This window comes from Oncorhynchus keta, chromosome 22, assembly GCF_023373465.1.
Source record: "Oncorhynchus keta strain PuntledgeMale-10-30-2019 chromosome 22, Oket_V2, whole genome shotgun sequence".
NCBI lineage: Eukaryota > Metazoa > Chordata > Actinopteri > Salmoniformes > Salmonidae > Oncorhynchus > Oncorhynchus keta.
In genome coordinates this window covers 55,958,488-55,974,060 of record NC_068442.1, presented here as the reverse complement: position 1 = coordinate 55,974,060, position 15,573 = coordinate 55,958,488, and positions in this window count along the sequence as shown.

Here is a 15,573-nt window from a genome sequence, read left to right as displayed (position 1 = left end):
GTCAGATAATAATAATCACAGTGTTGTCGAGGGTGCAACAGGTCAGCACCTCAGGAGTAAATGTCAGTTGGCTTTTCATAGGCGATCATTAGGAGTATCTCTACCACTCCTGCTGTCTCTAGAGAGTTGAAAACAGCAGGTTTGGGACAGGTAGCACGTCCGGTGAACAGGTTAGGGTTCCCTAGCCGATTATTCAGAGTATCTCTACCGCTCCTGCTGTCTCTAGAGAGTTGAAAACAGCAGGTCTGGGACAGGTAGCACGTCCGGTGAACAGGTCAGGGTTCCATAGCTGCATGCAGAACAGTTGAAACTGGAGCAGCAGCACGGCCAGGTGGACTGGGGACAGCAAGGAGTCATCAGGCAGGTTGTCCTGAGGCATAGTCCTCGGGCTCAGGTCCTCTGAGAGAGAGAAAGAGAAAGAAAGAGAGAAAAAGAGAATTAGAAAGAGCATACTTAAATTCACACACAGGACACCGGATAAGACAGCAGAAGTACTCCAGATACAACAGACTGACCCTAGCCCCCCGACACATAAACTACTGCAGTATAAATACTGGAGGCTGAGACAGGAGGGGTCAGGAGACACTGTGGCCCCATCCGATGATACCCCCGGACAGGGCCAAACAGGCAGGATTTAACCACACCCACTTTGACAAATCACAACCCCCACACCACTAGAGGGATATCTTCAACCACCAACTTACCATCCTGAGACAAGGCCGAGTATAGCCCACAAAGATCTCCGCCACGGCACAACCCAACGGGGGGTGGCAACCCAATAATGGTTGGTGCGGAGCCTCTTGGTGCTCCAATTCATCAATATTCAACAGGCAAAGAATCTGGCTTTTTTTTAAATCAACGATGCTGTCGTATAATTACAATACTAGAATGGACATGAACGTCATGAACAAAGTACACTGGGGGGAATCACACTACAAAGTACACTGGGGGGAATCACACTATAAAGTACACTGGGGGGAATCACACTACAAAGTACACTGGGGGGAATCACACTCTAAAGTACACTGGGGGGAATCACACTCTAAAGTACACTGGGGGAATCACACTACAAATTACACTGGGGGAATCACACTATAAAGTACACTGGGGGGAATCACACTATAAAGTACACTGGGGGGAATCACACTATAAAGTACACTGGGGGAATCACACTATAAAGTACACTGGGGGGAATCACACTACAAAGTACACTGGGGGGAATCACACTACAAAGTACACTGGGGGGAATCACACTATAAAGTACACTGGGGGAATCACACTATAAAGTACACTGGGGGGAATCACACTATAAAGTACACTGGGGGGAATCACACTATAAAGTACACTGGGGGAAATCACACTACAAAGTACACTGGGGGAATCACACTACAAAGTACACTGGGGGGAATCACACTACAAAGTACACTGGGGGGAATCACACTATAAAATACACTGGGGGGAATCACACTATAAAGTACACTGGGGGAATCACACTATAAAGTACACTGGGGGGAATCACACTATAAAGTACACTGGGGGGAATCACACTATAAAGTACACTGGGGGCAATCACACTATAAAGTACACTGGGAGGAATCACACTATAAAGTACACTGGGGGGAATCACACTCTAAAGTACACTGGGGGGAATCACACTACAAAGTACACTGGGGGGAATCACACTACAAAGTACACTGGGGGGAATCACACTATAAAGTACACTGGGGGGAATCACACTCTAAAGTACACTGGGGGGAATCACACTACAAATTACACTCGGGGGAATCACACTACAAAGTACACTGGGGGGAATCACACCACAAAGAGCACCTCCTTCTTGGACACTGTAAAGTCCATGGAGAATAAGAGCACCTCCTCCCAGCTGTCCACTGCACTGAGGTTAGGAAACACTGTCACCACCAATAAATCTACGATAAAAGATAATTTAAACGTGCATGTTTCTACAGCTGGCCATGCTTTCCAGCTGGCTACCCCAACCCTGCCAACAGCTCTGCACCCCCAGCAGCAATTGCCCAAGCCTTGGTTTCTCAAAAGACTGCCTCACCTGGTTCACCAATTACTTCTCAGACAGAGTTCAGTGTGTCAAATCGGAGGGCCTGTTTTCCGGACCTCTGGCAATCTCTATGGGTGTGCCACAGGGTTCAATTCTCGGGCCGACTCTTTTCTCTGTATATGTCAATGATGTATCTCTTGCTGCTGGTGATTCTCTGATCCACCTCTACGCAGACGACACCATTCTGTGTACTTCTGGCCCTTCTTTGGACACTGCTAACAAACCTCAAAACGAGCTTCAATGCCATACAATTCTCCTTCTGTTGCCTCCAACTGCTCCTACATGCAAGTAAAACTAAATGCATGCTCTTCAAACGACCGCTGCCCACACCTGACCGCCCGTCCAGCATCACTACACTGGAACGGCTCTGACTTAGAATATGTGGACAACTACAAATACCTAGGTGTCTGGTTAGACTGTAAACTCTCTTTCCAGACTCACATTAAGCATCTCCAATCCAAAATGAAATCTCGAATCGGCTTCCTATTTCACATCAAAGCATCCTTCACTCATGCTGCCAAACATACCCTAGTAAAACTGACTATCCTACCGCTTCTTGTCGTTTACAAAATAGCCTCCAACACTCTACTCAGCAAATTGGATGTAGTCTATCACAGTGCCATCCATTTTGTCACTAAAGCCCCATATACTACCCACCACTGCGACCTCTATGCTCTCATTGGCTAGCCCTCACTACATATCCATCGCCAAACTCACTGGCTTCAGTTCATCTATAAGTCTTTGCTAGGTAAAGCACCGTCGTATCTCAGCTCACTGGTCACCATAGCAGCACCCACCCGTAGCACGCGTTCCAGCAGGTATATTTCACTGGTCATCCCCAAAGCCAACTCCCCCTTTGTTCGCCTTTCCTTCCAGTTCGCTGCTTCCAATGACTGGAATGAATTGCAGAAATCACTGAAGCTGGAGTGGTAAATAGCCCACTACCTCGTCCCCATATTGTTATTCATTTTTTTTGCTCTTTTGCACCCTAGTATATCTACTTGCATTTTCATCTTCTGCACATCTATCACTCTAGTGTTTAATTACTAAATTGTAATTATTTAGATTATTGGCCCATTTATTGCCTTACCTCCCTAATCTTACTACATTTGCACAAACTGTATATATAGACTTTCTTTTTTCTATTGTGTTACTGACTGTACGTTTGTTTATTCCATGTGTAACTCTGTGTTGGTATCTGACGGCTGGTATCTGAAGGCTGGTATCTGACGGCTGGTATCTGAAGGCTGGTATCTGAAGGCTGGTATCTGACGGCTGGTATCTGACGGCTGGTATCTGACGGCTGGTATCTGACGGCTGGTATCTGAAGGCTGGTATCTGACGGCTGGTATCTGAAGGCTGGTATCTGACGGCTGGTATCTGAAGGCTGGTATCTGAAGGCTGGTATCTGACGGCTGGTATCTGAAGGCTGGTATCTGACGGCTGGTATCTGAAGGCTGGTATCTGACGGCTGGTATCTGAAGGCTGACGGCTGGTATCTAACGGCTGGTATCTGAAGGCTGGTATCTGAAGGCTGGTATCTGATGGCTGGTATCTGAAGGCTGGTATCTGACGGCTGGTATCTGACGGCTGGTATCTGAAGGCTGGTATCTGAAGGCTGGTATCTGAAGGCTGGTATCTGAAGGCTGGTATCTGAAGGCTGGTATCTGACGGCTGGTATCTGACGGCTGGTATCTGAAGGCTGGTATCTAACGGCTGGTATCTGAAGGCTGGTATCTGACGGCTGGTATCTGACGGCTGGTATCTGAAGGCTGGTATCTGAAGGCTGGTATCTGAAGGCTGGTATCTGACGGCTGGTATCTGAAGGCTGGTATCTGACGGCTGGTATCTGAAGGCTGGTATCTGACGGCTGGTATCTGAAGGCTGGTATCTGAAGGCTGGTATCTGACGGCTGGTATCTGACGGCTGGTATCTGACGGCTGGTATCTGACGGCTGGTATCTGAAGGCTGGTATCTGAAGGCTGGTATCTGACGGCTGGTATCTGACGGCTGGTATCTGAAGGCTGGTATCTGAAGGCTGGTATCTGAAGGCTGGTATCTGAAGGCTGGTATCTGACGGCTGGTATCTGACGGCTGGTATCTGAAGGCTGGTATCTGAAGGCTGGTATCTGACGGCTGGTATCTGACGGCTGGTATCTGACGGCTGGTATCTGAAGGCTGGTATCTGAAGGCTGGTATCTGACGGCTGGTATCTGAAGGCTGGTATCTGACGGCTGGTATCTGAAGGCTGGTATCTGAAGGCTGGTATCTGACGGCTGGTATCTGAAGGCTGGTATCTGAAGGCTGGTATCTGACGGCTGGTATCTGAAGGCTGGTATCTGACGGCTGGTATCTGAAGGCTGGTATCTGACGGCTGGTATCTGAAGGCTGGTATCTGACGGCTGGTATCTGAAGGCTGGTATCTGAAGGCTGGTATCTGACGGCTGGTATCTGAAGGCTGGTATCTGAAGGCTGGTATCTGACGGCTGGTATCTGAAGGCTGGTATCTGAAGGCTGGTATCTGAAGGCTGGTATCTGAAGGCTGGTATCTGACGGCTGGTATCTGAAGGCTGGTATCTGACGGCTGGTATCTGAAGGCTGGTATCTGAAGGCTGGTATCTGAAGGCTGGTATCTGACGGCTGGTATCTAACGGCTGGTATCTGAAGGCTGGTATCTAACGGCTGGTATCTGACGGCTGGTATCTGAAGGCTGGTATCTGAAGGCTGGTATCTGACGGCTGGTATCTGACGGCTGGTATCTGAAGGCTGGTATCTGAAGGCTGGTATCTGAAGGCTGGTATCTGAAGGCTGGTATCTAACGGCTGGTATCTGACGGCTGGTATCTGAAGGCTGGTATCTGAAGGCTGGTATCTGAAGGCTGGTATCTGACGGCTGGTATCTAACGGCTGGTATCTGACGGCTGGTATCTGAAGGCTGGTATCTGAAGGCTGGTATCTGAAGGCTGGTATCTGACGGCTGGTATCTGAAGGCTGGTATCTGAAGGCTGGTATCTGACGGCTGGTATCTGACGGCTGGTATCTGACGGCTGGTATCTGACGGCTGGTATCTGACGGCTGGTATCTGACGGCTGGTATCTGAAGGCTGGTATCTGACGGCTGGTATCTGACGGCTGGTATATTGTTGCTGGGTTTTGTTATTATTCCTGTTTATGTCGTGGTACCGGTATTCTTCCCACACCATAGTGTGGTGTCTATACTGGTGTTATCTTGTATTAAATACCTTGTCCACGCGTCTCAGCTCTCCTGCTCCTGACTCATTTTACCCACAGCCTTGAAACATGGAATGACTACATCAATCTTCAGACTACAGATTTGTTGGATGCATTTGTTGTTTGTTTTGGTTGTGTTTCAGATTCATTCAGGATTATTTGTAATCGTGGGCGTGTTCACATGAATGTAGAAGTGTTTAGAAACATATTGTCTTCTTATTTACAATTAAAAATGACAAAACTGTCAGGGTTTTCCTGTGGTGAAGTAGAGGCGGACCAAAACGCAGCGTGGTTATATTGATGAATGTTTAATAAAAACAGATAAACATGAACACTACAAAACAATAAATGTGGAAAACCAAAAACAGCCCTATCTGGTGCAAAACACAGAGACAGGAACAATCACCCACAAACACACAGTGAAACCCAGGTTACCTAAGTATGATTCTCAATCAGAGACAACTAATGACACCTGCCTCTGATTGAGAACCATACTAGGCCTAAACATAGAAATACCCAAATCATAGAAAAACAAACATAGACTTGCCCACCCAACTCAAGCCCTAACCAGACTAAATAATGACAAAACAAAGGAAATAAAGGTCAGAACGTGACAAAAACATTATTTACCATGAATTTCTATTAAAAATTATATTAAATAATCTGAAACAAACAAAACAAACAGAAAATGCATCCAACAAATGTGTGTAGAGTCACAAGCTTGATGTAGTCATTCCATGCTGTGAATATGGGACCAAATACTACTTTAATACACACGCAGTATGTGAAGTTGTCCCAATACTTTTGGTTCCCTAAAATGGGGGCACATTGTACAAAAAGTGCTGTAATTTCTAAACGGTTTACAAAATACCCTCAAATTAAAGCTGATAGTCTGCACTTCATAGTCATTGCTGTTGGAGTTTCGAGGCAAAATAAGAAAACACTGTACATAACTGAGAACTGGACATATCTAGACCTCTGCTATAGTCATTCCACATCACGGAAGTTCAGCTTTACAGCGTGATTGAATTTAAAGGTAATGTTCCTTTCTTTAGCGGAGACTAAAACCCTGCTTATGTCTGCTCAATCAGAAATTACCTTTAAATTTCTATAGCTGAGTCTGTAACGCTTTAGCTTTCTAGATGGACCACAGACCCTCTACTGTAACATCTAACATGCTCTCTGTCAATCTGTACTCTTTGTAAACTCTCAACATTCCTGTAACTATCACAACAATTCTGGGTTGGCAGCCTGATATTTGATGAGCCAGCGATCCAGGTGATTAGGACACAGGACACACGGCCCGTTACACAAAGCAACACCTGACTTGACATAAGCCAAGCACCCCCAGTTAGCTGAGAGAGACCTGAGAAATCCCTGGCCAATCTGCAGATAGAGCGGCCCCGTTAATCCCAGATTAGACCTGAGCACCATCTGAGCCTCCTAATGCTGCTGCTTGGACACAGGCACAGATGGGCGTGCCCTTTGAGAAGCTAACCTCATAGAGATAGACTAGAGAGCTCTTCTATCTTCAAAATGGCCTCTTCTGTGACCCTTCCACATTGAGTTACATAGAACGGTTAGAATATATTACAACGTATTACACATTTTTTGGGCTATCTGTGTCCTTTCCTCACTTATTGCAAGTCCCACCCAGTTGACTACTTCGAAATGGTGAAAGGCCTCAATGACGATGAGCCCTGCCCATGCTATAACAGGTTTTGGGCGAGTCCTCTATCCATCTCTATGAGTAACCTTAGGTTGGCTATCATTGTGGTCTGTCATGCGTAGACTTAACAGAAGAGCAAATAGACTTGATAAAAGACACAGAAATAAAGGTAGTGTAAACAACCAGACCAGAATAGAGCCCCTGGGTTTCCTGATGGAGCGGTTTCGACAGGTCTACTGTAGTGTGTTTAGGGGGTTGCCTGGCTGTAGAAGAAGTGCTTACCACTTAGTTTCCTAGTATGGAGAACGTTATAAGGACAGGGATTCAACCCTAATTGGTCATTAGGCTTTCTCCAGTCGTACTGCTAATACTAATGTACACTAGTTAGTAAGCAAATAAAATACAAAATAAAATAAAAATAATATGGCATTAATTAAGGTTCTCATTTGAAGAAAAACACAACATTAAGTGTATTTACATCAACTTTGGTTCTGTCAATATGTTTCTGGGATTTCATGGATTTCCTAATCATAATCATTTGAATTGACTAGAGATTCCAACCCCAAGACCATCTGCCAGTAGACTTGTCTTTAAACCCCGACCATCTGCCAGTAGACTTGTCTTTAAACCCCGACCATCTGCCAGTAGACTTGTCTTTAAACCCCGACCATCTGCCAGTAGACTTGTCTTTAACCCCTCGACCATCTGCCAGTCTTTAAACCCCGACCATCTGCCAGTAGACTTGTCTTTAAACCCCGACCATCTGCCAGTAGACTTGTCTTTAAACCCAGACCATCTGCCAGTAGACTTGTCTTTAACCCCTCGACCATCTGCCAGTAGACTTGTCTTTAAACCCCCGAACATCTGCCAGTCTTTAAACCCCGACCATCTGCCAGTGGACTTGTCTTTAAATCCTCGACCATCTGCCAGTGGACTTGTCTTTAACCCCCCGACCATCTGCCAGTCTTTAAACCCCGACGATCTGCCAGTAGACTTGTCTTTAACCCACCGACCATCTGCCAGTAGACTTGTCTTTAAACCCCCGACCATCTGCCAGTCTTTAAACCCCGACGATCTGCCAGTAGACTTTTCTTTAACCCACCGACCATCTGCCAGTAGACTTGTCTTTAACCCACCGACCATCTGCCAGTAGACTTGCCTTTTAACCCCCCGACCATCTGCCAGTAGACTTGTCTTTAACCCACCGACCATCTGCCAGTAGACTTGTCTTTAACCCACCGACCATCTGCCAGTAGACTTGTCTTTAACCCACCGACCATCTGCCAGTAGACTTGTCTTTAACCCACCGACCATCTGCCAGTAGACTTGTCTTTAACCCACCGACCATCTGCCAGTAGACTTGTCTTTAACCCAACGACCATCTGCCAGTAGACTTGTCTTTAACCCACCGACCATCTGCCAGTAGACTTGTCTTTAACCCACCGACCATCTGCCAGTAGACTTGTCTTTAACCCCCCGACCATCTGCCAGTAGACTTATCTTTAACCCACCGACCATCTGCCAGTAGACTTGTCTTTAACCCACCGACCATCTGCCAGTAGACTTGTCTTTAACCCCCCGACCATCTGCCAGTAGACTTGTCTTTAACCCACCGACCATCTGCCAGTGGACTTGTCTTTAACCCCGACCATCTGCCAGTAGACTTGTCTTTAACCCCCGACCATCTGCCAGTGGACTTGTCTTTAACCCCTGACCATCTGCCAGTAGACTTGCCTTTTAACCCCAAGACCATCTGCCAGTGGACTTGTCTTTAAACCCCCGAACATCTGCCAGTCTTTAAACCCCGACCATCTGCCAGTAGACTTGTCTTTAACCCCCCGACCATCTGCCAGTAGACTTGTCTTTAAACCCCCGAACATCTGCCAGTCTTTACACCCCAACCATCTGCCAGTAGACTTGTCTTTAACCCACCGACCATCTGCCAGTAGACTTGTCTTTAACCCACCGACCATCTGCCAGTAGACTTGTCTTTAACCCCCCGACCATCTGTCAGTAGACTTGTCTTTAACCCCAAGACCATCTGCCAGTAGACTTGTCTTTAACCCACCAACCATCTGCCAGTATACTTGTCTTGAACCCCCCGACCATCTGCCAGTCTTTAAACCCCGACGATCTGCCAGTAGACTTTTCTTTAACCCACCGACCATCTGCCAGTAGACTTGTCTTTAACCCACCGACCATCTGCCAGTAGACTTGTCTTTAACCCCCCGACCATCTGCCAGTAGACTTGTCTTTAACCCACCGACCATCTGCCAGTAGACTTGTCTTTAACCCCCCGACCATCTGCCAGTAGACTTGTCTTTAACCCACCGACCATCTGCCAGTAGACTTGTCTTTAACCACCCGACCATCTGCCAGTGGACTTGTCTTTAACCCCCCGACCATCTGCCAGTAGACTTGTCTTTAACCCACCGACCATCTGCCAGTAGACTTGTCTTTAACCCCCCGACCATCTGCCAGTAGACTTGTCTTTAACCCATCTGCGACCATCTGCCAGTAGACTTTTCTTTAACCCACCGGCCAGTAGACTTGTTCTACCGAACCCACCGACCATCTGCCAGCAGACTTGTCTTTAACCCACCACCATCTGGACTTATCTTTAACCCACCGACCATCTGCCCAGTAGACTTGTCTTTAACCCAAATCTGCCAGTCAAATCAAATCAAACCATCAAATCAAATTTTATTTGTCACATACACATGGTTAGCAGATGTTAAATGCGAGTGTACGAAATGCTTGTGCTTCTAGTTCCGACAATGCAGTGATAACCAACAAGTAATCTAACTAACAATTCCAAAACTACTGTCTTATACACAGTGTAAGGGGATAAGGAATATGTACACCTGCCAGTAGACTTGACTTTAACCTCCCGACCATCTGCCAGTAGACTTGTCTTTAAACCCCCACCATCTGCCAGTAGACTTGTCTTTAACCCCTCGACCATCTGCCAGTCTTTAAACCCCGACCATCTGCCAGTAGACTTTCTTTAACTACCCCTGACCATCTGCCAGTAGACTTGTCTTTAAACCCCGACCATCTGCCTGCTGCGACTTGTCTTTAACGCCAGTGTCAGTGTGAGTGGACCAATTGCCAGTCTTTAAACCCTACCCACCGACCATCTGCCAGTAGACTTGTCTTTAAACCCCGACCATCTGCCAGTAGACTTGTCTTTAACCCCTCGACCATCTGCCAGTAGACTTGTCTTTAAACCCCCGAACATCTGCCAGTCTTTAAACCCCGACCATCTGCCAGTGGACTTGTCTTTAAATCCTCGACCATCTGCCAGTGGACTTGTCTTTAACCCCCGACCATCTGCCAGTCTTTAAACCCCGACGATCTGCCAGTAGACTTGTCTTTAACCCACCGACCATCTGCCAGTAGACTTGTCTTTAAACTTTCCCCACCGACCATCTGCCAGTACCATCTGCCAGTCTTTAACCCACCCCATCTGCCAGTAGACTTGTCTTTAACCCACCGACCATCTGCCAGTAGACTTGTTTTAACCCACCGACCATCTGCCAGTAACCTTTAACCCACCGACCATCTGCCAGTAGACTTGTCTTTAACCCACCGACCATCTGCCAGTAGACTTGTCTTTAACCCACCGACCATCTGCCAGTAGACTTGTCTTTAACCCACCCAGACCATCTGCCAGTAGACTTGTCATCTGCCAGTAGACTTGTCTTTAACCCACCAACCATCTGCCAGTAGACTTGTCTTTAACCCCCTAACTAACAATTCCAAAACTACTGACCATCTGCCAGTAGACTTATCTTTAACCCACCGACCATCTGCCAGTAGACTTGTCTTTAACCCACCGACCATCTGCCAGTAGACTTGTCTTTAACCCCCGACCATCTGCCAGTAGACTTGTCTTTAACCCACCGACCATCTGCCAGTAGACTTGTCTTTAACTTGACCATCTGCCAGTAGACTTGTCTTTACCCCAGTGACCATCTGCCAGTAGACTTGTCTTTAACCCCTGACCATCTGCCAGTAGACTTGTGGAGTTCCGACTTTTAACCCCAAGACCATCTGCCAGTGGACTTGTCTTTAAACCCCGAATGAACATCTGCCAGTCTTTAAACCTAGTGATACTGACCATCTGCCAGTAGACTTGTAATGTAGGGTTTAACCCCAGACCATCTGTTTAGTAGACTTGTATATTAAACCCCAACATCTGCCAGTCTTTAAACCCCAACCATCTGCCAGTAGACTTGTCTTTAACCCACCGACCATCTGCCAGTAGACTTGTCTTTAACCCTCGACCATCTGTCAGTAGACTTGTCTTTAACCCCAAGACCATCTGCCAGTAGACTTGTCTTTAACCCACCAACCATCTGCCAGTATACTTGTCTTGAACCCCGCTGCTGCGCTCTTACGACGCTGTCAGTGTGAGTGGACCAATTCAGACCATCTGCCAGTCTTTAAACCATCTGCCAGTGATCTGCCAGTAGACTTTTCTTTAACTTGTCAACCCACCGACCATCTGCCAGTAGACTTGTCTTTAACCCCCCGACCATCTGCCAGTAGACTTGTCTTTAACCCCCCGACCATCTGCCAGTAGACTTGTCTTTAACCCACCGACCATCTGCCAGTAGACTTGTCTTTAACCCCCCGACCATCTGCCAGTAGACTTGTCTTTAACCCACCGACCATCTGCCAGTAGACTTGTCTTTAACCACCCGACCATCTGCCAGTGGACTTGTCTTTAACCCCCCGACCATCTGCCAGTAGACTTGTCTTTAACCCACCGACCATCTGCCAGTAGACTTGTCTTTAACCCCCCGACCATCTGCCAGTAGACTTGTCTTTAACCCACCGACCATCTGCCAGTAGACTTGTCTTTAACCCACCGACCATCTGCCAGTAGACTTGTCTTTAACCCATCCCACCATCTGCCAGTAGACTTGTCTTTAACCCCCGACCATCTGCCAGTAGACTTGTCTTTAACCCCCATCTGCCAGACCATCTGCCAGTAGACTTGTCTTTAACCCCCGACCATCTGCCAGTAGACTTGCCTTTAGACTTGTCCCCCGACCATCTGCCAGTCTTTAAACCCCCGACCATCTGCCAGTAGACTTGTCTTTAACCCCCGACCATCTGCCAGTCTTTAAACCCTGACCATCTGCCAGTAGACTTGTCTTTAACCCCCGACCATCTGCCAGTAGACTTGTCTTTAACCCCCCGACCATCTGCAGGTAGACTTGTCTTTAAACCCTCGACCATCTGCCAGTAGACTTGTCTTTAAACCCTCGACCATCTGTCAGTAACCCCAGTCAGCAGGTATTACTATATACTAACCCCAGTCAGCAGGTGTTACTATATACTAACCCCAGTCAGCAGGTGTTACCATATACTAACCCCAGTCAGCAGGTATTACTATATAGTAACCCCAGTCAGCAGGTGTTACTATATACTAACCCCAGTCAGCAGGTGTTACTATATACTAACCCCAGTCAGCAGGTATTACTATATACTAACCCCAGTCAGCAGGTATTACTATATACTAACCCCAGTCAGCAGGTGTTACTATATACTAACCCCAGTCAGCAGGTATTACTATATACTAACCCCAGTCAGCAGGTATTACTATATACAAACCCCAGTCAGCAGGTATTACTATATACTAACCCCAGTCAGCAGGTGTTACTATATACTAACCCCAGTCAGCAGGTATTACTATATACTAACCCCAGTCAGCAGGTGTTACTATATACTAACCCCAGTCAGCAGGTATTACTATATACTAACCCCAGTCAGCAGGTATTACTATATACTAACCCCAGTCAGCAGGTATTACTATATACTAACCCCAGTCAGCAGGTATTACTATATACTAACCCCAGTCAGCAGGTATTACTATATACTAACCCCAGTCAGCAGGTATTACTATATACTAACCCCAGTCAGCAGGTATTACTATATACTAACCCCAGTCAGCAGGTGTTACTATATACTAACCCCAGTCAGCAGGTATTACTATATACTAACCCCAGTCAGCAGGTATTACTATATACTAACCCCAGTCAGCAGGTATTACTATATACTAACCCCAGTCAGCAGGTGTTACTATATACTAACCCCAGTCAGCAGGTATTACTATATACTAACCCCAGTCAGCAGGTATTACTATATACTAACCCCAGTCAGCAGGTATTACTATATACTAACCCCAGTCAGCAGGTATTACTATATACTAACCCCAGTCAGCAGGTATTACTATATACTAACCCCAGTCAGCAGGTATTACTATATACTAACCCCAGTCAGCAGGTATTACTATATACTAACCCCAGTCAGCAGGTGTTACTATATACTAACCCCAGTCAGCAGGTATTACTATATACTAACCCCAGTCAGCAGGTGTTACTATATACTAAACCCAGTCAGCAGGTGTTACTATATACTAACCCCAGTCAGCAGGTGTTACGACAATACACTACAGTAAAATCCGTAAAAACATTACAGTGAATACTATAGTATTTAGATGATAGAATTCTATAATATATATAAATATATGAATAGTGCAGTGTTTAAACCATTGTACACAGACCTGTGGCTCAAGTCAAATCAAAGTTTATTTGACACGTGCTCCGAATACAACAGGTATAGATAGACCTTACAGTGAAATGCTGAATACAACAGGTGTAGTAGACCTTACAGTGAAATGCTGAATACAACAGGTGTAGTAGACCTTACAGTGAAATGCTGAATACAACAGGTGTAGTAGACCTTACAGTGAAATGCTGAATACAACAGGTGTAGTAGACCTCACAGTGAAATGCTGAATACAACAGGTGTAGTAGACCTTACAGTGAAATGCTGAATACAACAGGTGTAGTAGACCTTACAGTGAAATGCTGAATACAACAGGTGTAGTAGACCTTACAGTGAAATGCTGAATACAACAGGTGTAGTAGACCTCACAGTGAAATGCTGAATACAACAGGTATAGTAGACCTCACAGTGAAATGCTGAATACAACAGGTGTAGTAGACCTTACAGTGAAATGCTGAATACAACAGGTATAGTAGACCTCACAGTGAAATGCTGAATACAACAGGTATAGTAGACCTTACAGTGAAATGCTGAATACAACAGGTGTAGTAGACCTTACAGTGAAATGCTGAATACAACAGGTGTAGTAGACCTCACAGTGAAATGCTGAATACAACAGGTGTAGTAGACCTTACAGTGAAATGCTGAATACAACAGGTGTAGTAGACCTCACAGTGAAATGCTGAATACAACAGGTGTAGTAGACCTTACAGTGAAATGCTGAATACAACATGTGTAGTAGACCTCACAGTGAAATGCTGAATACAACAGGTATAGTAGACCTTACAGTGAAATGCCGAATACAACAGGTGTAGTAGACCTTACAGTGAAATGCTGGATACAACAGGTATAGTAGACCTTACAGTGAAATGCTGAATACAACAGGTGTAGTAGACCTCACAGTGAAATGCTGAATACAACAGGTGTAGTAGACCTTACAGTGAAATGCTGAATACAACAGGTGTAGTAGACCTTACAGTGAAATGCTGAATACAACAGGTATAGTAGACCTTACAGTGAAATGCCGAATACAACAGGTGTAGTAGACCTCACAGTGAAATGCTGAATACAACAGGTGTAGTAGACCTTACAGTGAAATGCTGAATACAACAGGTGTAGTAGACCTTACAGTGAAATGATGAATACAACAGGTATAGTAGACCTTACAGTGAAATGATGAATACAACAGGTGTAGTAGACCTCACAGTGAAATGCTGAATACAACAGGTATAGTAGACCTTACAGTGAAATGCTGAATACAACAGGTGTAGTAGACCTCACAGTGAAATGCTGAATACAACAGGTAGACCTTACAGTGAAATGCTGAATACAACAGGTGTAGTAGACCTTACAGTGAAATGCTGAATACAACAGGTGTAGTAGACCTCACAGTGAAATGCTGAATACAACAGGTGTAGTAGACCTTACAGTGAAATGCTGAATACAACAGGTGTAGTAGACCTTACAGTGAAATGCTGAATACAACAAGTGTAGTAGACCTTACAGTGAAATGCTGAATACAACAGGTGTAGTAGACCTTACAGTGAAATGCTGAATACAGCAGGTGTAGTAGACCTCACAGTGAAATGCTGAATACAACAGGTAGACCTTACAGTGAAATGCTGAATACAACAGGTGTAGTAGACCTTACAGTGAAATGCTGAATACAACAGGTGTAGTAGACCTCACAGTGAAATGCTGAATACAACAGGTGTAGTAGACCTTACAGTGAAATGCTGAATACAACAGGTGTAGTAGACCTTACAGTGAAATGCTGAATACAACAAGTGTAGTAGACCTTACAGTGAAATGCTGAATACAACAGGTGTAGTAGACCTTACAGTGAAATGCTGAATACAGCAGGTGTAGTAGACCTCACAGTGAAATGCTGAATACAACAGGTATAGTAGACCTCACAGTGAAATGCTGAATACAACAGGTGTAGTAGACCTTACAGTGAAATGATGAATACAACAGGTGTAGTAGACCTCACAGTGAAATGCTGAATACAACAGGTGT